At 43.7% G+C, this 22,041-nt stretch overlaps 17 non-coding genes and 1 pseudogene across 17 annotated transcripts; all 18 read right to left on the bottom strand.

Moving 5' to 3' along the window:
* Positions 1-3,331: 3,331 nt before the first annotated feature.
* Positions 3,332-3,438, bottom strand: LOC136688808 (U6 spliceosomal RNA). Its single transcript, XR_010801495.1, has one exon. It is a non-coding gene; the product is annotated as a U6 spliceosomal RNA (small nuclear RNA).
* A 411-nt stretch (positions 3,439-3,849) lies between these two features.
* LOC136688021 (U1 spliceosomal RNA) lies at positions 3,850-4,013 on the bottom strand. Its single transcript, XR_010800736.1, has one exon. It is a non-coding gene; the product is annotated as a U1 spliceosomal RNA (small nuclear RNA).
* Positions 4,014-4,276: 263 nt separating this feature from the next.
* LOC136689008 (U6 spliceosomal RNA) lies at positions 4,277-4,383 on the bottom strand. The gene has a single exon (XR_010801687.1). It is a non-coding gene; the product is annotated as a U6 spliceosomal RNA (small nuclear RNA).
* Positions 4,384-4,810: 427 nt separating this feature from the next.
* On the bottom strand, positions 4,811-4,974 carry LOC136687968 (U1 spliceosomal RNA). The gene has a single exon (XR_010800683.1). It is a non-coding gene; the product is annotated as a U1 spliceosomal RNA (small nuclear RNA).
* Positions 4,975-5,237: 263 nt separating this feature from the next.
* Positions 5,238-5,344, bottom strand: LOC136689005 (U6 spliceosomal RNA). The gene has a single exon (XR_010801684.1). It is a non-coding gene; the product is annotated as a U6 spliceosomal RNA (small nuclear RNA).
* A 383-nt stretch (positions 5,345-5,727) lies between these two features.
* LOC136687829 (U1 spliceosomal RNA) lies at positions 5,728-5,891 on the bottom strand. The gene has a single exon (XR_010800550.1). It is a non-coding gene; the product is annotated as a U1 spliceosomal RNA (small nuclear RNA).
* A 263-nt stretch (positions 5,892-6,154) lies between these two features.
* LOC136688809 (U6 spliceosomal RNA) lies at positions 6,155-6,261 on the bottom strand. Its single transcript, XR_010801496.1, has one exon. It is a non-coding gene; the product is annotated as a U6 spliceosomal RNA (small nuclear RNA).
* A 409-nt stretch (positions 6,262-6,670) lies between these two features.
* On the bottom strand, positions 6,671-6,834 carry LOC136687830 (U1 spliceosomal RNA). Its single transcript, XR_010800551.1, has one exon. It is a non-coding gene; the product is annotated as a U1 spliceosomal RNA (small nuclear RNA).
* A 263-nt stretch (positions 6,835-7,097) lies between these two features.
* On the bottom strand, positions 7,098-7,204 carry LOC136689003 (U6 spliceosomal RNA). The gene has a single exon (XR_010801682.1). It is a non-coding gene; the product is annotated as a U6 spliceosomal RNA (small nuclear RNA).
* Positions 7,205-7,612: 408 nt separating this feature from the next.
* Positions 7,613-7,776, bottom strand: LOC136687831 (U1 spliceosomal RNA). The gene has a single exon (XR_010800552.1). It is a non-coding gene; the product is annotated as a U1 spliceosomal RNA (small nuclear RNA).
* A 263-nt stretch (positions 7,777-8,039) lies between these two features.
* LOC136688810 (U6 spliceosomal RNA) lies at positions 8,040-8,146 on the bottom strand. Its single transcript, XR_010801497.1, has one exon. It is a non-coding gene; the product is annotated as a U6 spliceosomal RNA (small nuclear RNA).
* Positions 8,147-8,568: 422 nt separating this feature from the next.
* On the bottom strand, positions 8,569-8,732 carry LOC136687832 (U1 spliceosomal RNA). The gene has a single exon (XR_010800553.1). It is a non-coding gene; the product is annotated as a U1 spliceosomal RNA (small nuclear RNA).
* A 263-nt stretch (positions 8,733-8,995) lies between these two features.
* Positions 8,996-9,102, bottom strand: LOC136689017 (U6 spliceosomal RNA). Its single transcript, XR_010801696.1, has one exon. It is a non-coding gene; the product is annotated as a U6 spliceosomal RNA (small nuclear RNA).
* Positions 9,103-19,935: 10,833 nt separating this feature from the next.
* LOC136688024 (U1 spliceosomal RNA) lies at positions 19,936-20,076 on the bottom strand (annotated as a pseudogene).
* Positions 20,077-20,339: 263 nt separating this feature from the next.
* LOC136689025 (U6 spliceosomal RNA) lies at positions 20,340-20,446 on the bottom strand. The gene has a single exon (XR_010801704.1). It is a non-coding gene; the product is annotated as a U6 spliceosomal RNA (small nuclear RNA).
* A 409-nt stretch (positions 20,447-20,855) lies between these two features.
* On the bottom strand, positions 20,856-21,019 carry LOC136687833 (U1 spliceosomal RNA). The gene has a single exon (XR_010800554.1). It is a non-coding gene; the product is annotated as a U1 spliceosomal RNA (small nuclear RNA).
* A 263-nt stretch (positions 21,020-21,282) lies between these two features.
* On the bottom strand, positions 21,283-21,389 carry LOC136689004 (U6 spliceosomal RNA). Its single transcript, XR_010801683.1, has one exon. It is a non-coding gene; the product is annotated as a U6 spliceosomal RNA (small nuclear RNA).
* A 411-nt stretch (positions 21,390-21,800) lies between these two features.
* On the bottom strand, positions 21,801-21,964 carry LOC136687987 (U1 spliceosomal RNA). Its single transcript, XR_010800702.1, has one exon. It is a non-coding gene; the product is annotated as a U1 spliceosomal RNA (small nuclear RNA).
* Between the last annotated feature and the right edge of the window lie 77 nt (positions 21,965-22,041).

A 22,041-nucleotide genomic window follows, 5' to 3' on the forward strand; every position in this document is an offset into this window, starting at 1 on the left:
GTTTACTATAATTCCTTGTGTCCATGGACCCCTGGATCTGCCAATTTTATCTAAGGGGGAACATTAACTACCAAAAAGTAAACTGAAAACATTAGTTTCCAGCCTAGATTTGAAGATTTTGACTGTCTGAGTCCCAAACATTTTCTGGAAGCTCATTATAGAGTTGGGGTATTTATAAAAAAAAAAATGCTTCCCACAGCTGAAGCCTACTGAATTCTGGGAACTATTAAAAAGCCAGTACTCTGTGATCTGAGTTATCGTAGTGGCTCATAACAGGAAATAAGTTCTTGCAGGTATTCAGGAGCAAGCCCATGTAGAGCTTTATATGTTTATAACAGAATTTTGTAATCGATACGGAATTTAACAGGCAGCCAATGTAGTGATGAACTGGGCTAATTTGATAATATTGTTTTTACATTTTTTGGGCCACAGCTTTTTTTAAGATCTTCGATATAACGGTTAGGTTTGAAATAGGCCTGTAATTAGACAATACCCTAGCATCAAGATTTGGTTTCTTGATCAGAGTTTTAATAACTGGTAATTTAAAGGCTTTGGGTACATGGCCCAGGCTAAGGAACAAGTTTACTATAGCTAAAAGAGGATTGATAATAACTGGAATTACATCTTTCAGTAATTTTGAGGGAATTTTATCAAGTGTGCAAGTTGTACAATTTGCAGATGTGATAATTTTCTCTCCCAGCTAGCAAGGTAGATCTGGACAGATTCTGGTTCAGGCTCGGCACTGTCGGCTGGCTGCCATCTCGGCGTGAATGCAGCGCCCTGTATCTGGTCCAGTTGCAGCTGCACGTTGGCACTGTTGGCTGGCTGTGTCTCTGCCTGAATGCAGCACCCTGTATCTAGCTCAGTTCCAGCTGCACGTTGGCACTGTCGGCTGGCGGCCGCCTAGGCCTGAATGCGGCACCTTGTATCTGGCTCAGTTCTGGCTGCACGTTGAAACTGTCTGCTGGCTGTGACTCGACGTGAATGTGGCACCCTGCATGTGGCCCAGTTCTGGCTGTCTGGAAAAAAACTATGTAATAAATGTTAAATAAATAGAATCATTATTTTAACTTGTTAAATGCCATACAGTTATAGGTAAGCTCTGTATTGTAATATTTTAGAATATTGATGTAATGACTGGGACACGAACGACAGAAATGATTATGATAAATAGGGTTAATAAGGAGACAGTGCCGTGCTGAAGGGAGGAAATTGTTATTTAAGTTTTTGAAGATGACTGGACTGGAAAGACAGCTTTAAATTGAAAGAACTCAATGAGAAAACGGAAGGTGGCAGAAGCGAACCGCTGTAAAAACACAGAAGACGCCTCAGGGAACAACTTCATCCCGTAAGTATTTCAATTTAACCTTATATTTTTTGATACATAAATATTTTGGTATCGCCAGAATGCAATTAACATCGTTAATGTTATGTACATTATTCTATCAACTGCTATATAATATTGAACCGTTTTTTTTTTTTTTTCAAATGACAAACTGTAGCTAACCTTTTTAACTCTTGCTAGCTCTTTTTTTCTCTGACATAGAAAACATTTAAATGAGATGACAATCGCTCATACATGAGTTATTTTAATTTGAGTAATTATGTGGTTTGATGGCATATTTTACAAGATGATGTGAGCATTTTTGTGGGTTTTTATGTCAAAAATAACCACATACCAACAAAAAAATTAAAACTGCTTACACATTAAGAAGACATAAGGCACTAGCTAAGTAGGTTAAAGAAATTCTCAATCTCAGTGCTGTTTTTTTGTAATGTTTCAAATATATAACTCCACATACACTAATTCTTTGTTAGGTAGTAGCAGTGATTTTGGGCTAGTGATTAATGGGGTTGAAGGAGGTTATATTGAAAACAATAGATTTACTGAGAGAAAAAAATAAAATAAAAAAATTGACTATGAACAAGAACTAATTCATTTTCTTTATGTAATTTTGTAAAGATGGACTGCAGTAAGAAAACTAGTGGGGCAGTGAAAAATGAAGGTGGGCAGGGAGAAAAGCAGATAGGTTAATTTAAGTTATTTAGATGAGATCTTTAGCATCAGTTGTAGCATAATCATTTGTATTATAACCTGATAATCTTTTACATTTGATGTTCTGTAGTTATTGAATTTGCATGCATAGGCTGTTTACAGTTTTTCATTAAATATTTTTAAAGAAAATATATTTAAGGGAACCGAACATGTACATAATATATATATGTATAATTATAGAGCTGGAATTCAACAAGGAGTACAACTGAGGTGACTACATTTGAGTGTTCTTTCACTACACTGCACATCCTGAAGATCTTTGATGGAAATATCAGCCATATCCTCATCTCTGGCAGCCTGGACAACATTGTTGAGGGCAGTGAGGTATTGACAAAGTGTGACTTCTTAACACCAAGATTCTAAGACAGCTGTCCCGTTGTCTATAGGTTTATTGATGTTGCAAAGAAAAGGTGAAACTGTAACATACAAAAGACTTAATCAATCCTTTGACCCCATATAAATGTACGAAAAAAAGAATAAACAGTACAAAATAGATGCAACAACTCTGTCATGAATTAACTATGTCATTGTTACATTGTTACAAATTTTATCTTGTTTATATTTATAACTTGAAATTCATTGTCTCTATACTTCTATTTGTCATTAATCACAATGCTACTTGTATTCAAATATAGCATCGCTCTCAACCTTACAAGTCATCCATTTTTATATAATAATGATGTGCACTTAAAGATACTCAAATAAAACAATCAATACATATGATTTTTGACATACGATAATGGTAGCACGATGCTACCAAAGGCATAAGATGCATGCTGATGTTACTGGATTTAAATAACAAACAACCACATTCAATGCCATACCTTCTCACATTTCCTGGTTTTAGCATCACATGACCATCCATTTCTAGCATTAACCTTTCTTAAGGGGACCACAACACAATATTCATGAACAAAAAGTTAACGTGGAAAACAGCGCCCCCACATGACTTCAACAAGAACAGAACAACATATTTTTAAAGAAAAGTCTGAATGTAACTGGCAGTTCTTAGGGTGTAAAACCAACTATTACAACCGATAATAAGCCAAATCTGGGCAGAGTCTGGCACTAATGGTATGCTTCTGGTTCAAACTTGGCCGTGGTCCGGTAATCGTGATTTAGTTATGGCTCGCCAAACTAGGGCCGAGTCATTTGAGAGCCTCAGCCACAAGACTCGGCCAAGACTTTTCCAGACCCTCTACAGCCGTACATCACGGCCGAGACAATGCAGACTCCGCGTGCCTGAATTGGGCAGAGTGTTTTTGTTCCGGCAGGCAAAATATGGAACGCCTCACGGATTTGCGTGTCATCCTTTCGCAGGGGCCATGCTAATCTTCTCTGTATCGATCCAATTTTAGTATATGTGCTGCCGTAGCAAGCACAACGTGGACTTCTCACAGGGCCCACATGTACCTGCCGCATGTCCGCAAGCGTTCTGCAATGGGGTAGGTCTCCGAAATGCCTCTCCTTGTTGGTAAAAGTTGGCCCCCTCTGCCTAGTGGTGTGCCAGGCAACCGTAAAAAGACATAATTTAAAAAAAAAAACATGAAAAATAAAACACATAACTAAAAAAAAACCCAAAACAAACAAACCTCAACCACAGCTGACACACATGGAGCTATGCTTGCAGAGAGTGTCTCCAAGTTAGTCTTGGGGACTCACCGATACTGGGAGCCTAATAAGTATGTGAGCTTTCTCCCTGATCGCATTCCCTCCTGGTAAATCCTCTTTGAGCAACATCCCAGCTTGCGCTGCAGTACTGATTCAGGTCTGTCTTTGGAACGAGATTTTGTCAGGGGAGAGCGCGAACGCAGTCCCACACTACCAGAAATTATGCAGTCGAGATTCCCACATTTGGGGAATTCGCAAGGGTCAGCTCAGGTGGAGTGCAATAGCTGAGCCTCGCCTTGGGTGAACCACCTTTGTGATCATGGTGTTGCCCCTGCCAGGTAAGTATAAGTTCCTTGCAGCAATCTGGCAGGATCCTGTTGATCCCACAGGATGCAGGAAGAGGTTGCGGTGCAGAGAGGTGGTGGGGGAGGGCTTGAGGACTTCCTAGCCCCGCCCACCATGCTGATGAAAATGCGATTGTCTTGTGAATGTCTGTGGCCTCTTGTGGTCTGACGAGGCATAGGTTTAGCTCTCCTGGCAGCCACCTTTAACACTAGTGCTTGAGGATCTTCTGAAGCAGAGACATGCTGCGTTTCCGGTGTGATGGCGCAAAATATGAAACGCCTCACGGATTTGCGTGTCATCCTTTCGCAGGGGCCATGCTAATCTTCTCTGTATCGATCCAATTTTAGTATATGTGCTGCCATAGCAAGCACAACGTGGACTTCTCACAGGGCCCACATGTACCTGCCGCATGTCCGCAAGCGTTCTGCAATGGGGTAGGTCTCCGAAATGCCTCTCCTTGCTGGTAAAAGTTGGCCCCCTCTGCCTAGTGGTGTGCCAGGCAACCGTGAAAAGACATAAATAAAAAAAAAACCATGAAAAAAAAAACACACAACTAAATAAATCCCAAAAATAAACAAACCTCAACCACAGCTGACACACATGGAGCTATGCTTGCAGAGAGTGTCTCCAAGTTAGTCTTGGGGACTCACCGATCCTGGGAGCCTAATAATTATGTGAGCTTTCTCCCTGATCGCATTCCCTCCTGAGCAACACCCCCTCCTGGTAAATCTTCTTTGAGCAACATCCCAGCTTGTGCTGCAGTACTGATTCAGGTCTGTCTTTGGAACGAGATTTTGTCAGGGGAGAGCGCGAACGCAGTCCCCCACTACCAGAAATTATGCAGTCGAGATTCCCACATTTGGGGAATTCGCAAGGGTCAGCTCAGCCGGAGTGCAATGGCTGAGCCTCGCCTTGGGTGAACCACCTTTGTGATCATGGTGTTGCCCCTGCCAGGTAAGTATAAGTTCCTTGCAGCAATCTGGCAGGATCCTGTTGATCCCACAGGATGCAGGAAGAGGGTGCGGTGCAGAGAGGTGGTGGGGGAGGGCTTGAGGACTTCCTAGCCCCGCCCACCATGCTGATGGAAATGCGATTGTCTTGTGAATGTCTGTGGCCTCTTGTGGTCTGACGAGGCATAGGTTTAGCTCTCCTGGCAGCCACCTTTAACACTAGTGCTTGAGGATCTTCTGAAGCAGAGACATGCTGCGTTTCCGGTGTGATGGCGCAAAATATGAAACGCCTCACGGATTTGCGTGTCATCCTTTCGCAGGGGCCATGCTAATCTTCTCTGTATCGATCCAATTTTAGTATATGTGCTGCCGTAGCAAGCACAACGTGGACTTCTCACAGGGCCCACATGTACCTGCCGCATGTCCGCAAGCGTTCTGCAATGGGGTAGGTCTCCGAAATGCCTCTCCTTGCTGGTAAAAGTTGGCCCCCTCTGCCTAGTGGTGTGCCAGGCAACCGTAAAAAGACATAAATTAAAAAAAAAAACGTAAAATAAAACACACAACTAAAAAAACAGCTGACACACATGGAACTATGCTTGCAGAAAGTGTCTCCAAGTTAGTCTTGGGGTCTCACCGATCCTGGGAGCCTGATAAGTATGTGAGCTTTCTCCCTGTTCGCATTCCCTCCTGGTGAATCTTCTTTGAGCAACACCGCAGCTTGCGCTATAGTACTGATTCAGGTCTGTCTTTGGAACGAGATTTTGTCAGGGGAGAGCGCGAACGCAGTCCCCCACTACCAGAAATTATGCAGTCGAGATTCCCACATTTGGGGAATTCGCAAGGGTCAGCTCAGCCGGAGTGCAATGGCTGAGCCTCGCCTTGGGTGAACCACCTTTGTGATCATGGTGTCGCCCCTGCCAGGTAAGTATAAGTTCCTTGCAGCAATCTGGCAGGATCCTGTTGATCCCACAGGATGCAGGAAGAGGGTGCGGTGCAGAGAGGTGGTGGGGGAGGGCTTGAGGACTTCCTAGCCCCGCCCACCATGCTGATGGAAATGCGATTGTCTTGTGAATGTCTGTGGCCTCTTGTGGTCTGACGAGGCATAGGTTTAGCTCTCCTGGCAGCCACCTTTAACACTAGTGCTTGAGGATCTTCTGAAGCAGAGACATGCTGCGTTTCCGGTGTGATGGCGCAAAATATGGAACGCCTCACGGATTTGCGTGTCATCCTTTCGCAGGGGCCATGCTAATCTTCTCTGTATCGATCCAATTTTAGTATATGTGCTGCCGTAGCAAGCACAACGTGGACTTCTCACAGGGCCCACATGTACCTGCCGCATGTCCGCAAGCGTTCTGCAATGGGGTAGGTCTCCGAAATGCCTCTCCTTGCTGGTAAAAGTTGGCCCCCTCTGCCTAGTGGTGTGCCAGGCAACCGTAAAAAGACATAAATTAAAAAAAAAAAAGTAAAATAAAATACACAACTAAAAAAAACCCAAAAACAAACAAACCTCAACCACAGCTGACACACATGGAACTATGCTTGCAGAGAGTGTCTCCAAGTTAGTCTTGGGGACTCACCGATCCTGGGAGCCTGATAAGTATGTGAGCTTTCTCCCTGTTCGCATTCCCTCCTGGTGAATCTTCTTTGAGCAACACCGCAGCTTGCGCTATAGTACTGATTCAGGTCTGTCTTTGGAATGAGATTTTGTCAGGGGAGAGCGCGAACGCAGTCCCCCACTACCAGAAATTATGCAGTCGAGATTCCCACATTTGGGGAATTCGCAAGGGTCAGCTCAGCCGGAGTGCAATGGCTGAGCCTCGCCTTGGGTGAACCACCTTTGTGATCATGGTGTCGCCCCTGCCAGGTAAGTATAAATTCCTTGCAGCAATCTGGCAGGATCCTGTTGATCCCACAGGATGCAGGAAGAGGGTGCGGTGCAGAGAGGTGGTGGGGGAGGGCTTGAGGACTTCCTAGCCCCGCCCACCATGCTGATGGAAATGCGATTGTCTTGTGAATGTCTGTGGCCTCTTGTGGTCTGACGAGGCATAGGTTTAGCTCTCCTGGCAGCCACCTTTAACACTAGTGCTTGAGGATCTTCTGAAGCAGAGACATGCTGCGTTTCCGGTGTGATGGCGCAAAATATGGAACGCCTCACGGATTTGCGTGTCATCCTTTCGCAGGGGCCATGCTAATCTTCTCTGTATTGATCCAATTTTAGTATATGTGCTGCCGTAGCAAGCACAACGTGGACTTCTCACAGGGCCCACATGTACCTGCCGCATGTCCGCAAGCGTTCTGCAATGGGGTAGGTCTCCGAAATGCCTCTCCTTGCTGGTAAAAGTTGGCCCCCTCTGCCTAGTGGTGTGCCAGGCAACCGTAAAAAGACATAAATTTAAAAAAAAATGTAAAATAAAAAACACAACTAAAAAAAACCCAAAAACAAACAAACCTCAACCACAGCTGACACACATGGAACTATGCTTGCAGAGAGTGTCTCCAAGTTAGTCTTGGGGACTCACCGATCCTGGGAGCCTGATAAGTATGTGAGCTTTCTCCCTGTTCGCATTCCCTCCTGGTGAATCTTCTTTGAACAACACCGCAGCTTGCGCTATAGTACTGATTCAGGTCTGTCTTTGGAACGAGATTTTGTCAGGGGAGAGCGCGAACGCAGTCCCCCACTACCAGAAATTATGCAGTCGAGATTCCCACATTTGGGGAATTCGCAAGGGTCAGCTCAGCCGGAGTGCAATGGCTGAGCCTCGCCTTGGGTGAACCACCTTTGTGATCATGGTGTCGCCCCTGCCAGGTAAGTATAAGTTCCTTGCAGCAATCTGGCAGGATCCTGTTGATCCCACAGGATGCAGGAAGAGGGTGCGGTGCAGAGAGGTGGTGGGGGAGGGCTTGAGGACTTCCTAGCCCCGCCCACCATGCTGATGGAAATGCGATTGTCTTGTGAATGTCTGTGGCCTCTTGTGGTCTGACGAGGCATAGGTTTAGCTCTCCTGGCAGCCACCTTTAACACTAGTGCTTGAGGATCTTCTGAAGCAGAGACATGCTGCGTTTCCGGTGTGATGGCGCAAAATATGGAACGCCTCACGGATTTGCGTGTCATCCTTTCGCAGGGGCCATGCTAATCTTCTCTGTATCGATCCAATTTTAGTATATGTGCTGCCGTAGCAAGCACAACGTGGACTTCTCACAGGGCCCACATGTACCTGCCGCATGTCCGCAAGCGTTCTGCAATGGGGTAGGTCTCCGAAATGCCTCTCCTTGCTGGTAAAAGTTGGCCCCTTCTGCCTAGTGGTGTGCCAGGCAACCGTAAAAAGACATAAATTAAAAAAAAACACACAAAAAAAAAAAATAAAAATAAAATACACAACTAAAAAAACCCAAAAACAAACAAACCTCAACCACAGCTGACACACATGGAGCTATGCTTGCAGAGAGTGTCTCCAAGTTAGTCTTGGGGACTCACCGATCCTGGGAGCCTGAGTAGTATGTGAGCTTTCTCCCTGTTCGCATTCTCTCCTGGTGAATCTTCTTTGAGCAAGACCGCAACTTGCGCTATAGTACTGATTCAGGTCTGGCTTTGGAACGAGATTTTGTCAGGGGAGAGCGCGAACGCAGTCCCCCACTACCAGAAATTATGCAGTCGAGATTCCCACATTTGGGGAATTCGCAAGGGTCAGCTCAGCCGGAGTGCAATGGCTGAGCCTCGCCTTGGGTGAACCACCTTTGTGATCATGGTGTCGCCCCTGCCAGGTAAGTATAAGTTCCTTGCGGCAATCTGGCAGGATCCTGTTGATCCCACAGGATGCAGGAAGAGGGTGCGGTGCAGAGAGGTGGTGGGGGAGGGCTTGAGGACTTCCTAGCCCCGCCCACCATGCTGATGGAAATGCGATTGTCTTGTGAATGTCTGTGGCCTCTTGTGGTCTGACGAGGCATAGGTTTAGCTCTCCTGGCAGCCACCTTTAACACTAGTGCTTGAGGATCTTCTGAAGCAGAGACATGCTGCGTTTCCGGTGTGATGGCGCAAAAAATGGAACGCCTCACGGATTTGCGTGTCATCCTTTCGCAGGGGCAATGCTAATCTTCTCTGTATCGATCCAATTTTAGTATATGTGCTGCCGTAGCAAGCACAACGTGGACTTCTCACAGGGCCCACATGTACCTGCCGCATGTCCGCAAGCGTTCTGCAATGGGGTAGGTCTCCGAAATGCCTCTCCTTGCTGGTAAAAGTTGGCCCCCTCTGCCTAGTGGTGTGCCAGGCAACCGTAAAAAGACATAAATTAAAAAAAACACACACAAAAAAAAAAAAAAATAAAAATAAAACACACAACTAAAAAAACCCAAAAGCAAACAAACCTCAACCACGGCTGACACACATGGAGCTATGCTTGCAGAGAGTGTCTCCAAGTTAGTCTTGGGGACTCACCGATCCTGGAAGCCTGATAAGTATGTGAGCTTTCTCCCTGTACGCATTCCCTCCTGGTGAATCTTCTTTGAGCAAGACCGCAACTTGCGCTATAGTACTGATTCAGGTCTGTCTTTGGAACGAGATTTTGTCAGGGGAGAGCGCGAACGCAGTGCCCCACTACCAGAAATTATGCAGTCGAGATTCCCACATTTGGGGAATTCGCAGGAGTCGAGTCTACGGTAGTGCAAATGTCTACAGTGAACGTAGACAATTAAGCGCTCCGATTGGTAGAATCTGACTGTAGACTACCAATCGGAATGGAGAACCTGACTGTAGACTACCAATCGGAGTGGAGAATCTGACTTTCCACCAATCACGGCGCAGAAACGCAAACTGCTCAAGCGCCATTAATTTTGAGCACTGCTAACGGTTCGGTTGAAGTTGTTGGTGAGTAAAAATGGTATAAAATCACTCATAAACGTGAATAATTGTCAAAAACATTTATCAGTCATGCCGGCAGTGAACTTGTTTTTAGTGTTTTACTTCGAGTGAAAGCAGCGCATTTGTCGAGTTGTGTGGAAAATAAACGCAGCTCTTCGCTGATGTAAGATAACGCTATTAGATATAACATAATATAGATATAATATCGCTGATATAAGGTAAAGTTCTCCCTTTAGACCTCCACTGTAGCAACAGTTCTAAGTACTTGTCTTCAAATGAAGAGTCCATTTGCAAAAACAGGTATCTCCATTTTAATACCCATTATTGTTTTCTTTATTTTCATTTGTTTTTGAAGCACATTTCATACACAATAAAAAAAACGTGTGAATCTGAAAAATAAAAAAAATATCTTCAAATATACGTATGAAAGTAAAAAATACCATGATTTATTACGGTTCTTATGTTCTACTATCATTTTTGTAATAAGACTCTTGGCAAATCAACCAATTTTAGGTGAAAAGGGTCTAGTGTGACGCTTGGTACATTGATCCTTTAATGGAATGTCATTAATTAGTTTATTAAAGTCACCCCAAATGGAAATACTTCAGGAGAGATACATATATACAAAAAAAGTACAATTAATTTATTATTATAATTATTTTTTTACTTCAGTGTAAATCAACATGGCAACACCTCTGATCCGAGTTGTTAACCCAGACGCTCCTGTCAATAGACAGCAGGCAGTTTTGACAGCAACAAAAGAGGCGCGCATGCACAGAGAGAAGAAGATGACATTCCCGTTCCCCCCCCATCAGCTCCTGGAACAGTCCACTGCCTTGCCCCATGCAGAACGAATACTGCGTTCTGATGGCATCCCTGCACCATCACGACAACAGTGTCTGGGGAAACTGGTGTTGCCCTTTGGCCAATATGTTCATGCCCCGTTCCACTGGCTTGTTGCGAACGATGTTGGCTACATTAAATAGTAAGAATTTATTTTGTATGTTGTGTATTTAAGCTGTAATAGTTACCTGACTAACCAGATTTAACCAAATCAGCTGTAAGAATATTTTTACAAGGAAAATTAAATTTTAAATCAAAAGAAATGAGCTGAGAACGGTTCATCAGTTTCTGTGTAGTAGTAGTCTGTTGTGTTGTTGTACTAATTTTCATTATAGTAGTAAGAGCAATAATGATAAATTAATGAATGTGATTGCAGTGTAGTTGACAGGCACAGAGCAGAGGTGCAGAGCAGAAACCCTCTCAGAAAGGTTGACATACACAACGGCTGGATAAAAGATTATCTGGCAGAGTACATGGAGAGCTTTCCACAAGTTTCTGTGATCTTGGAGGCCAATGTAGATCATTGTATATATGGACAGAAGGGATTTGAACATCACACCTTCCGGGAGATGTGGGAGCTCTACAGCCAGTACTCTGCCCAGAAGTCCAGGCTAGGTTCATTCAGCAGTGAGCAGAGAGAGGCAGTCCAGAAGGCCTATGGTTCTGTCTGCAGGTGGTTACATGTACCTTTGACTCATATCACCAGTGTTCAAATGAAGAGGTTTAGAAAGTATATTCAGGACAAGAAAGCTGAAGTAAGTTATTTAAAACAAAAGCAGATAAATAGTAAACATAATTGTAGAAAGTAATGACACAATAGAACTAATTTCTGTTATATTTGCCCTCCAGGAAACAGCGTCTAGCTCCATAAATGATCCCTCATGGCTGGATGATTCTCATTTAATTGCTGTGATAAACTCAGAAGAAGGTAAATCTGTTTCTCCACAGGCTTAGATTAAAATATTTAAATAAACTATAAACTTATATATAAGTTTTGCTCCTCTGAAATATAAATATGAAATGTAAATATCATATGGAACAATAATAACATGATGTGAAGAAAATGTAACTATGTAATTAATGAAGGTGTTATAGCATTTAAAAATTAATTTTGAGCATAGACTAAAAATACACTTATTGTAATTGTAGGGGTTGGTAATACCTCCAAGGACAAAGAGTGCCTTTCCATGGTCCAGTCCAATGTGTCCTCGTCAGGTGTCCAGTCAAAGTTTGTTCAGCCAACTGGCTGGTCCAAAGAGTCCTCACCAGCCTTCCAGTCAAAGATGTCCACCTCCACAGTCCAGTCCAAAGCGTCCTCGTCAGCCTTCCAGTCAAAGATGTCCACCTCCACAGTCCAGTCCAAAGCGTCCTCGTCAGCCTTCCAGTCAAAGATGTCCACCTCCACAGTCCAGTCCAAACAGTCCTCACCAGCCTTCCAGTCAAAGATGTCCACCTCCACAGTCCAGTCCAAACAGTCCTCACCAGCCTTCCAGTCAAAGATGTCCACTTCCACAGTCCAGTCCAAAGTGTCCTCGTCAGGTGTCCAGTCAAAGATGCCTCCGTCCAAGGTCCAGTCCAAGGTGTCCTCATCAGGTTTCCATTCAAAATTTGTTCAGCCAATTGGCCAGGCCAAGGAATGCTTGTCAAACATCCATTCAAAAATGTCCAAGGCTTCATCAACAGCTCAGTCGAAAGTCCCCCATTTTAAAGTCAAACCCAAAGATTCGCTGTCGACACTCAAGTCTAAGGGTTCCCTGTCCACTGCCAGGTCAGAGGATTTCACAATCTCTACAGTCCAGGGTCATGCTGATTTGTCACATCAGTGTGACTCACCGGTAAGTAATACTTTATATATGTTAAATATTACATTGTGTATAACAGGAACAAATATAATAAAAAAATAATAGTGCATCATTAAAGTATTCTTTGACATATTTCAGGTTGAACTAGAAGGTTGGGTGCGCCTGTGGGAAAATCCTGGTGGCATCCCATCAGCCGACCTGTCCTGGGTGAAGGATGACGCCGAGAGAGGGCTTTTCACCCAGATCCAAATTTACCGTGACAACACGGGTGCGTTCAAAAGGCGTCGTGTTATAAAATCTGACAGGATGTGGTTTTATCCTCCAGAACCCCCAGGGTATGTTAGTGGCACTCCACCAACCCCTCATCTTTTCTTTCGGAGTCGCATTTTCATGTGGCGGCCTGTGGGGGTGTGGCGATACTCTCTGAAGTGTCCTCGTGGGGAAGAATGCGTGGGAAAAGAAAAGGCTGTGTACCTCTATAAATCTGGCTATCACCACAGGGTAATTCATTATTCTAATGGTCCACAGAATATTGTATGCTGCAGCTTTACTGAAATATTTGAACAGCATGCTTATGGTTTTTTGCATATTGCAGGTACGTCACATATGTGATGTATCCAGTTGGTACACCATGTTGACTGAGGTCCTGTGCTGTGGACCGTGTACTAAAGCAGCCAGGAGCGGTGAAGGTAGCAAGGTTGGCCGGTGGTTGGCGTGGGACCCTGCTATCCTGTCTCAACTCAGTGAAGCTCATCGAGCCTTTTTTCCTGCTGCTCTCACAGACAAGTTAGTAGAAGACACATACGTGTACATTTGACATGCCATTTAAACAAAAATGCTAGCAAGTCTTGGTGTAATGATCATACTATGTTCTACAGACGTGGTGTGGACAAGAATGTGGTTCAGCTTTTGAGAGACCGGACAGAAGGGAACACCATGGTCAAGGTGTGGCGACAGATTCAAGAAAATCATTGTGAGGAGTACCTGCAGAGGAAGGATCTCTATACTACGCTGCTCATGACCTTAGTGGAACCTGGTGGGATTGTGTCGGCACTTGGACACACTTTTAAAGCTCCACCTCCGCAAAAAGAACTGCCCTCTGCTCGTCTCTTACGTCATGCCTTCCTGTTGGCAGAGGCTGACAACATAGAGGATTACAGGAACCAGATTCTCTCTACGTTTGGCACAGTGCTGAAAATGGATTCCACGAAGAAGGCGAGTATGATGAAAAATTCCTTTTGTTCATTTAAAATAAGTCTACTGATTGTTTGAATCACAATTTTACACCTTGAAATGTTACATTTTGCAGGTAGTAAAGAAGCTTTCTGGAGAAGGAAAAGGCACAGCTGAGTGGTTTACCAGCATTGCTAATGAGCACTCCCAGATCGTGTCTTTTGTTCTAACTTGTGAGGAGTCTGTTAACAGCCTACAGCCTATGTGCCAAGGTGTGATAGACCGTTTTCAGCAGACCAATCAGCCAGTGCCTAGGATCCTGTATGTTGATCGTGCGTGTTGTCGTGCAAAGGGGCCAACATCAGTGGAGAGTCTGTTTCAGCCTTGGGTGGACGGTGGTATGGTGGTACGTCTGGACATATTCCACTGGATCCATCGATTTGATGCATCCATTCGCACGGAGAGCCATTCCAAGTATGCAGTTTTCAAGTCTGCCTTAGCAGGAGCTGTCCTTGCCTACAACCGCCCAGATTTGGAACTGCTTATAAAGGCTGTCAGAGCAAAGGACCCAGCCACTTTGAACTCTCTTGTGGATGAGGATATTATTCGATTCCACATATCCAAGGAACAACTTAAGCACCATGTTCGGAGAGTAACACTCGGGGCTCAGGAGACATACTGCCTCATACAGACAGCCATAGATGAGCTCAAAGGACCTGCTGGGCTAGACGAAAGTGGTGTCAGCCTCTTCAAATCACCAGGTACATAATTGCAACCACAAAAATAAAACACATATTACTATATCACCACTGGAACTATGTGGAAGTACACATATATAATAGTAGGTATTGGCAGACAATATTAAAGCATTCATAGTATGTAATTCTGTTTTAAACATGTCACACACAACCTCTATTTGTATGATTGTGAGCTTTCAGTTAGATGCTTTGTTGGTGTACAAATCAACTTCTGTTACATTGTTTACTACGAATATTTTACAGAAGCCATTGATGAGGTTTGGGCAGGACAGCAGAGACATCTAGAATGCATCCAGGACCCCCCAGACATGAACATGTACCGTGTGGCTCATGTTACAACAATTAATGGCGTAGATGTTCCCTATTATAAGTGTATTCGTGGAAGCAACAACCTGGAGGGATTCCATAAATCTCTGCCAAATATGATTCCGGGTAAAAGTTAACATTCTCCCCCAACTCCCCACTTTGACACATACAATGCATTTGGAAAGTCTTTAATCTCTTTCACTTTTTTCACATTTAATAATGCATCATTGTCCTGAAAAACAATTCCCCATCATTTTGCACAATGAGAAAATGAAAACAGAGTGTTATGCATTTTTGCTAATTTATTAAAATGGAAAAACAAAAATATAGCATTTAGTATTATAGTAATATAGTATTCAGACCCTTCACACAGTACTTAGTTGAAGCAGCTTTCGCAGTGATTACAGTCAATAACTTAAGAATTAATCTTTGCTTTATACAATTCAAAGTTGTTGTGGTTATGGGAGTATTTGCACTAATCATGAATTTTGACATATGTTGTCATTTCCAGGTCCTCACTGTGCAGCACGTCCGTTTCAGGTCTACCTGATAAGTGGAATTGCCCGCTGGAACTCTGACAGAAATTCCGACGCTGTATTTGGTGGCAAAGGTCGACATTACCGAATGTACTCTGCTCCACTGATTGCACGACTGAACACCCGCTGCAGGCAGCTATTTGGTGAAACTGTGGAGGAGAATTTCCGTGCTCCTGCTGCTGTGACATCAAACGAGTTGTTGGGGTTGGAATACCTTTTCAGCCAGAGCACAGGGGAATCCCATCCATTTTCACTCCGTGACATCAGCAAGGATGGACCCAGTGCAGAGGAGGAGGTGGTTCAGCCTGGGCATCCTGACCCGGATGACGACGAGGCGTACCAGAGTGACGAAGAGGGAGGTGATGTCGATGCTGTGTTTGCCACCCCAGCTCACATAAAGCTTACCACAGATGAGACCTCAAAGATCAACCATCCAGCTTTTGTAAGTAACAAAAAGACTCAGTGCAAATGTTAAAATGCAGGCAGAGCTTGTAAATGCATTTTAAACTAACATGACTACTTTACTTTTCAATAGGAGGATGCTTGCAGTCCTAACCCTCTACCAGGTTTCAGACAACTCGAGAAGTTCTGCTCTCTGCTGGTGGAGACGGGCCAGACTGAGGAAAGCTTAACTGTAACAACTGAACAGAGGAATAAGCTCATCGAAGCGTGGAATGCAGTAGAAGACCATGACAAGCAACCACAGAAGTTTAACCAGCTGTACAGAACACACTGGGGCAACACTTTATACTGTCGCACAAAGAGGGATGATCTAATTGATGCTGCCCTAATTCAGCGTGTCAAGATGTCTAAGCGATATGCACCAGCTCAGCAAGATATCTCTGCTCAGCACAACAGGTTGATGTACACCCTGGTTAAACTCCTGTGGTTAAGGGCACCAGACCGGGCTTGTTCCAGCCCTGAAAATAAAACAATCACAAAGGCTTATGAGAGAATACAGCACCGTATACTTGTCGAAGATCCTGTCCTGAGTAAAGTGGGTATACCTTTACCAAAGATCAATTCTAAGACTGTGCGTGACTTCATCCGTTTTCAGGAAAGACTTATCAATCTTCGTTCAACAAAAACAGCTTCCAAAATTTTACAGAAAACCATGTCAGTTTCATCAGCAGACCTTCCTCCAGCACCATACCAACCATCAGTTCTCCCTCCAGCTGAATACCCACAAATTGAATATTTATACACACCAAGCAAAGCAGGGACCAAGGTTTTAAAATCAAGGACAGACATCGTAATGCCAAAGGCTCCGGAGGTATACAGTCAACCGGCACACATCCATAAGCTTCCTCCATTGGGGAGGGCTGCTGAATCCACTTCCACGGTCACCACTGATACTTCTAAAGATGATGTTTCAGGCACTTCCATCCCAGTGCCGGTTATAATGTTCGCCAGTCGCACCCCCGCATCACCTAGTGCTCAAGCCCCTTCAGGGTGGGCAAGAGCTACAAAATACAAAAGAAAAATCAAAGATGATCTTACCGATGTGGGGGGAAAGGTATCCCGGGTTCATAACCTGCCACTTTGCTCACTGTGTAACCAGTCCACTCAGGGACACAGAAAATACAAAAAGAAAAATTTTTGCCCTGTTAAAATGATGTCCTCCTCAAAAGGACTAACCAACAAAACCTTTGCGAGTTATGAACATTTCATCACAGTTGTGGATGAACTGTAGAGGTATGCGGTGTTGTGTTCTCTCTTTACAAAAAGCTATCCCCACAGTTATTTAAAAATATGACATGGTCATAGAATTATTTTTTTAAGTTTATAAATATATTTAGTTTAGAATTATTTTACAATATTTATTTGAATAAAGCAGGTCTTTCATTCTTTTTCTGGCACTGATGTTTCTATTCAGTTCATGTAGCTACCAGTGATTAAACTAGTCCTAGTCCTGGATTCAGTAAAGGTTCAGATTTTAAGACCTCAATTTTAATTTTATCACAGAAAATCTTGGTTGTATATGTGCTGCATTGTTAGTTTATACTGTGAAGAGGGGGAACACGGTACTGTACCATAATTGCACGGTCTTGTCAGAAGTCATCTGTGTACTGTGATCTCTGCACTGTACTGTAATTTAAAAGGGAATATGGTAATCTTTGCCCTATATTGTAAATGCCCACCCTCTTTCTGGTGGGGGCTGTGTCACCTACGCCCTGTTATTTTAGTTTGCACTCTGCTTTGCGTTATAATCATCTCTACACTGTGCTGTAGATGTATGGCTTTTATAAGAGGGGTGCCTTTACATCTGCACTTTAGGGGTAATTTAACTGTTTCTAGAGTGGATAAGATCATCCCTGCACTGTATTGGAAATGTGTACTTTTGGGGGCCATTGGGGGTGTGTGCATCTCTACACTCTACTGTTCATTTATACACTGTTATAGTTACAGTGTAACTACTGTAAGTTTTACTAGATGATGCCATGTGGTCTCCTCAGTGCTGCACTGTTGAGTGTGTACTCTGTTTAGAGGGAACCGCTGCACAACATTGTAATTTTGATTGTACGTTGTAAATATACTTTTCCAGAGAAGATATGGTCATCTCTGCACTTTACTGTTGATGTAAAAACTTGTATAAAAGATATGGTCATCTCTGCACTTTACTGTTAATATAAACTTTTCTAGAGAGATGATCATCACACTGCATTGTAAATGTATACTCTCCTTAGTGGAAGTATAGTCATCTCTACACTGTATTTATGTTTATACTCTCCTTAGTGGGAGCACGTTTATCTCTGCACTGTATTTATGTTTATACTCTCCTTAGTGGGAGCATGTTTATACTCTCCTTAGTGGGAGCATGTTTATACTCTCCTTAGTGGGAGCATGTTTATACTCTCCTTAGTGGGAGCACGTTTATCTCTGCACTGTATTTATGTTTATACTCTCCTTAGTGGGAGCATGTTTATACTCTCCTTAGTGGGAGCATGTTTATACTCTCCTTAGTGGGAGCATGTTTATACTCTCCTTAGTGGGAGCATGTTTATACTCTCCTTAGTGGGAGCATGTTTATACTCTCCTTAGTGGGAGCACGTTTATCTCTGCACTGTATTTATGTTTATACTCTCCTTAGTGGGAGCATGTTTATACTCTCCTTAGTGGGAGCATGTTTATACTCTCCTTAGTGGGAGCACGTTTATCTCTGCACTGTATTTATGTTTATACTCTCCTTAGTGGGAGCACGTTTATCTCTGCACTGTATTTATGTTTATACTCTCCTTAGTGGGAGCATGTTTATACTCTCCTTAGTGGGAGCACGTTTATCTCTGCACTGTATTTATGTTTATACTCTCCTTAGTGGAAGTATAGTCATCTCTGCATTGTACTGTAACTGTACTGTCTTTTCAGGAAGGTTCATTTCAGCACTTGTTGGCGTATGCACATCTCTACTGTATTGAAAATGTATACTTCAAATTAGATGTGGTGTCATCTCAGGTCTGTACTGTTAGTTTATACCTTTAAAAGGGGGGTGTTTATCTCTGCTCTATATCTATCTATATATATATATATCTGCTCTGATAGTCACCTCTGCGTTGTACAATTGGTTTAAACAGTTTAGAGCGATGGTAGTCACAATAACACTGTACTGTCACCTGAACACTTTTAAATGGTTTTATGACTAGAAATGGTGAAAGAAACTGTAAATGAAAGTCTCAGACTGTTCCCTTTTCTAAACACAACAATAATTGATGTAAGAAATGAACAAATATTCAACTGTGTAAGCTACAAGCTGTTTACAGATCAGGGACCCCAGTGCGGGAGCAATACTGTACTTTTACTGTAATGTGCTGTGACTTTTTCCTTTTTTATAAAATGCTTCATTGTGAACTGACAACTGTCTTAAGGCCATGTTTTGTTTACCTTTATTTACTTATTTACTTAACAATTTACGCTCTCCAAGTACAGAACACCATGCTCTGGGGAAAATACCCTTAATTTATGTTGGTGTACCTTTATAAAGCCTATTCAGGTCATTTCATACGACATATTCTATCTTTTAAGAAAGACAATTCAAGTTTTAAATACTATTACAATATTTTAAAATTCAGCACTTTTTCACAGTCAATGTCCAACACTAAAAACAGATTCAGAGTCTTTATTTAAAAAAGTCAATGTGTCAAAAATGTAATTTTGTACAACTACCACAGCCAATATACAGTACATTACATCCATTACATTTAAGTGCAACTAAATTCAAGTGCTGATGTACAATTATACTACATACATAATTAAATATGCTATGGGTAGATGAACACAAGCACTTTAGAGAGATTAATGTAGATCCAAAATATGAATATCACAGAGGGGCAACATGGTAATATAGACTTTGAAAATTATAACTGTGGGCAGTCAATATTTCAAAGACATTTAAAAATGTGTGTGTGTGTGTGTACATAAACAATGAACACACTAGTTACATTTTAAGTGAAATGCAGATTGAATTAACTAGTCTCTGAAGATGGCAGTGGTTTAAAATCGTCCAAAAACGTGCTTCAAAGTCAGAAGTGCAGATGTGAAGACACCTGAAGATAAAAACAAAGCATTGATTAATAGAGTCTTTTGACACGTTCATGTCCCGCAAATCAGAAGCTGAAATAACATCAACAGACAACACGTGCATCTCAACCAATCACAAACGAACCACCCCCTTTTAAATCCCAGACCAGTGTAGACTTTTATCCAATCAGCAAACAGCAAATTGCACTACGGTACAGCTCACCCCCATTCGCAAGGGTCAGCTCAGCCGGAGTGCAATGGCTGAGCCTCGCCTTGGGTGAACCACCTTTGTGATCATGGTGTCGCCCCTGCCAGGTAAGTATAAGTTCCTTGCAGCAATCTGGCAGGATCCTGTTGATCCCACAGGATGCAGGAAGAGGGTGCGGTGCAGAGAGGTGGTGGGGGAGGGCTTGAGGACTTCCTAGCCCCGCCCACCATGCTGATGGAAATGCGATTGTCTTGTGAATGTCTGTGGCCTCTTGTGGTCTGACGAGGCATAGGTTTAGCTCTCCTGGCAGCCACCTTTAACACTAGTGCTTGAGGATCTTCTGAAGCAGAGACATGCTGCGTTTCCGGTGTGATGGCGCAAAATATGGAACGCCTCACGGATTTGCGAGTCATCCTTTCACAGGGGCCATGCTAATCTTCTCTGTATCGATCCAATTTTAGTATATGTGCTGCTGTAGCAAGCACAACGTGGACTTCTCACAGGGCCCACATGTACCTGCCGCATGTCCGCAAGCGTTCTGCAATGGGGTAGGTCTCCGAAATGCCTCTCCTTGCTGGTAAAAGTTGGCCCCCTCTGCCTAGTGGTGTGCCAGGCAACCGTAAAAAGACATAAATTAAAAAAAAAAACGTAAAACAAAACACACAACTGAAAAAACCCCAAAAACAAACAAACCTCAACCACAGCTGACACACATGGAACTATGCTTGCAGAGAGTGTCTCCAAGTTAGTCTTGGGGACTCACCGATCCTGGGAGCCTGATAAGTATGTGAGCTTTCTCCCTGTTCGCATTCCCTCCTGGTGAATCTTCTTTGAGCAACACCGCAGCTTGCGCTACAGTACTGATTCAGGTCTGTCTTTGGAACGAGATTTTGTCAGGGGAGAGCGCGAACGCAGTCCCCCACTACCAGAAATTATGCAGTCGAGATTCCCACATTTGGGGAATTCGCAAGGGTCAGCTCAGCCGGAGTGCAATGGCTGAGCCTCGCCTTGGGTGAACCACCTTTGTGATCATGGTGTCGCCCCTGCCAGGTAAGTATAAGTTCCTTGCAGCAATCTGGCAGGATCCTGTTGATCCCACAGGATGCAGGAAGAGGGTGCGGTGCAGAGAGGTGGTGGGGGAGGGCTTGAGGACTTCCTAGCCCCGCCCACCATGCTGATGGAAATGCGATTGTCTTGTGAATGTCTGTGGCCTCTTGTGGTCTGACGAGGCATAGGTTTAGCTCTCCTGGCAGCCACCTTTAACACTAGTGCTTGAGGATCTTCTGAAGCAGAGACATGCTGCGTTTCCGGTGTGATGGCGCAAAATATGGAACGCCTCACGGATTTGCGTGTCATCCTTTCGCAGGGGCCATGCTAATCTTCTCTGTATTGATCCAATTTTAGTATATGTGCTGCCGTAGCAAGCACAACGTGGACTTCTCACAGGGCCCACATGTACCTGCCGCATGTCCGCAAGCGTTCTGCAATGGGGTAGGTCTCCGAAATGCCTCTCCTTGCTGGTAAAAGTTGGCCCCCTCTGCCTAGTGGTGTGCCAGGCAACCGTAAAAAGACATAAATTAAAAAAAAAAAAACGTAAAATAAAACACACAACTAAAAAAAACCCAAAAACAAACAAACCTCAACCACAGCTGACACACATGGAACTATGCTTGCAGAGAGTGTCTCCAAGTTAGTCTTGGGGACTCACCGATCCTGGGAGCCTGATAAGTATGTGAGCTTTCTCCCTGTTCACATTCCCTCCTGGTGAATCTTCTTTGAGCAACACCGCAGCTTGCGCTATAGTACTGATTCAGGTCTGTCTTTGGAACGAGATTTTGTCAGGGGAGAGCGCGAACGCAGTCCCCCACTACCAGAAATTATGCAGTCGAGATTCCCACATTTGGGGAATTCGCAAGGGTCAGCTCAGCCGGAGTGCAACGGCTGAGCCTCGCCTTGAGTGAACCACCTTTGTGATCATGGTGTCGCCCCTGCCAGGTAAGTATAAGTTCCTTGCAGCAATCTGGCAGGATCCTGTTGATCCCACAGGATGCAGGAAGAGGGTGCGGTGCAGAGAGGTGGT

This window comes from Hoplias malabaricus, chromosome 2 (genome assembly GCF_029633855.1).
Source record: "Hoplias malabaricus isolate fHopMal1 chromosome 2, fHopMal1.hap1, whole genome shotgun sequence".
NCBI classification, from domain to species: domain Eukaryota; kingdom Metazoa; phylum Chordata; class Actinopteri; order Characiformes; family Erythrinidae; genus Hoplias; species Hoplias malabaricus.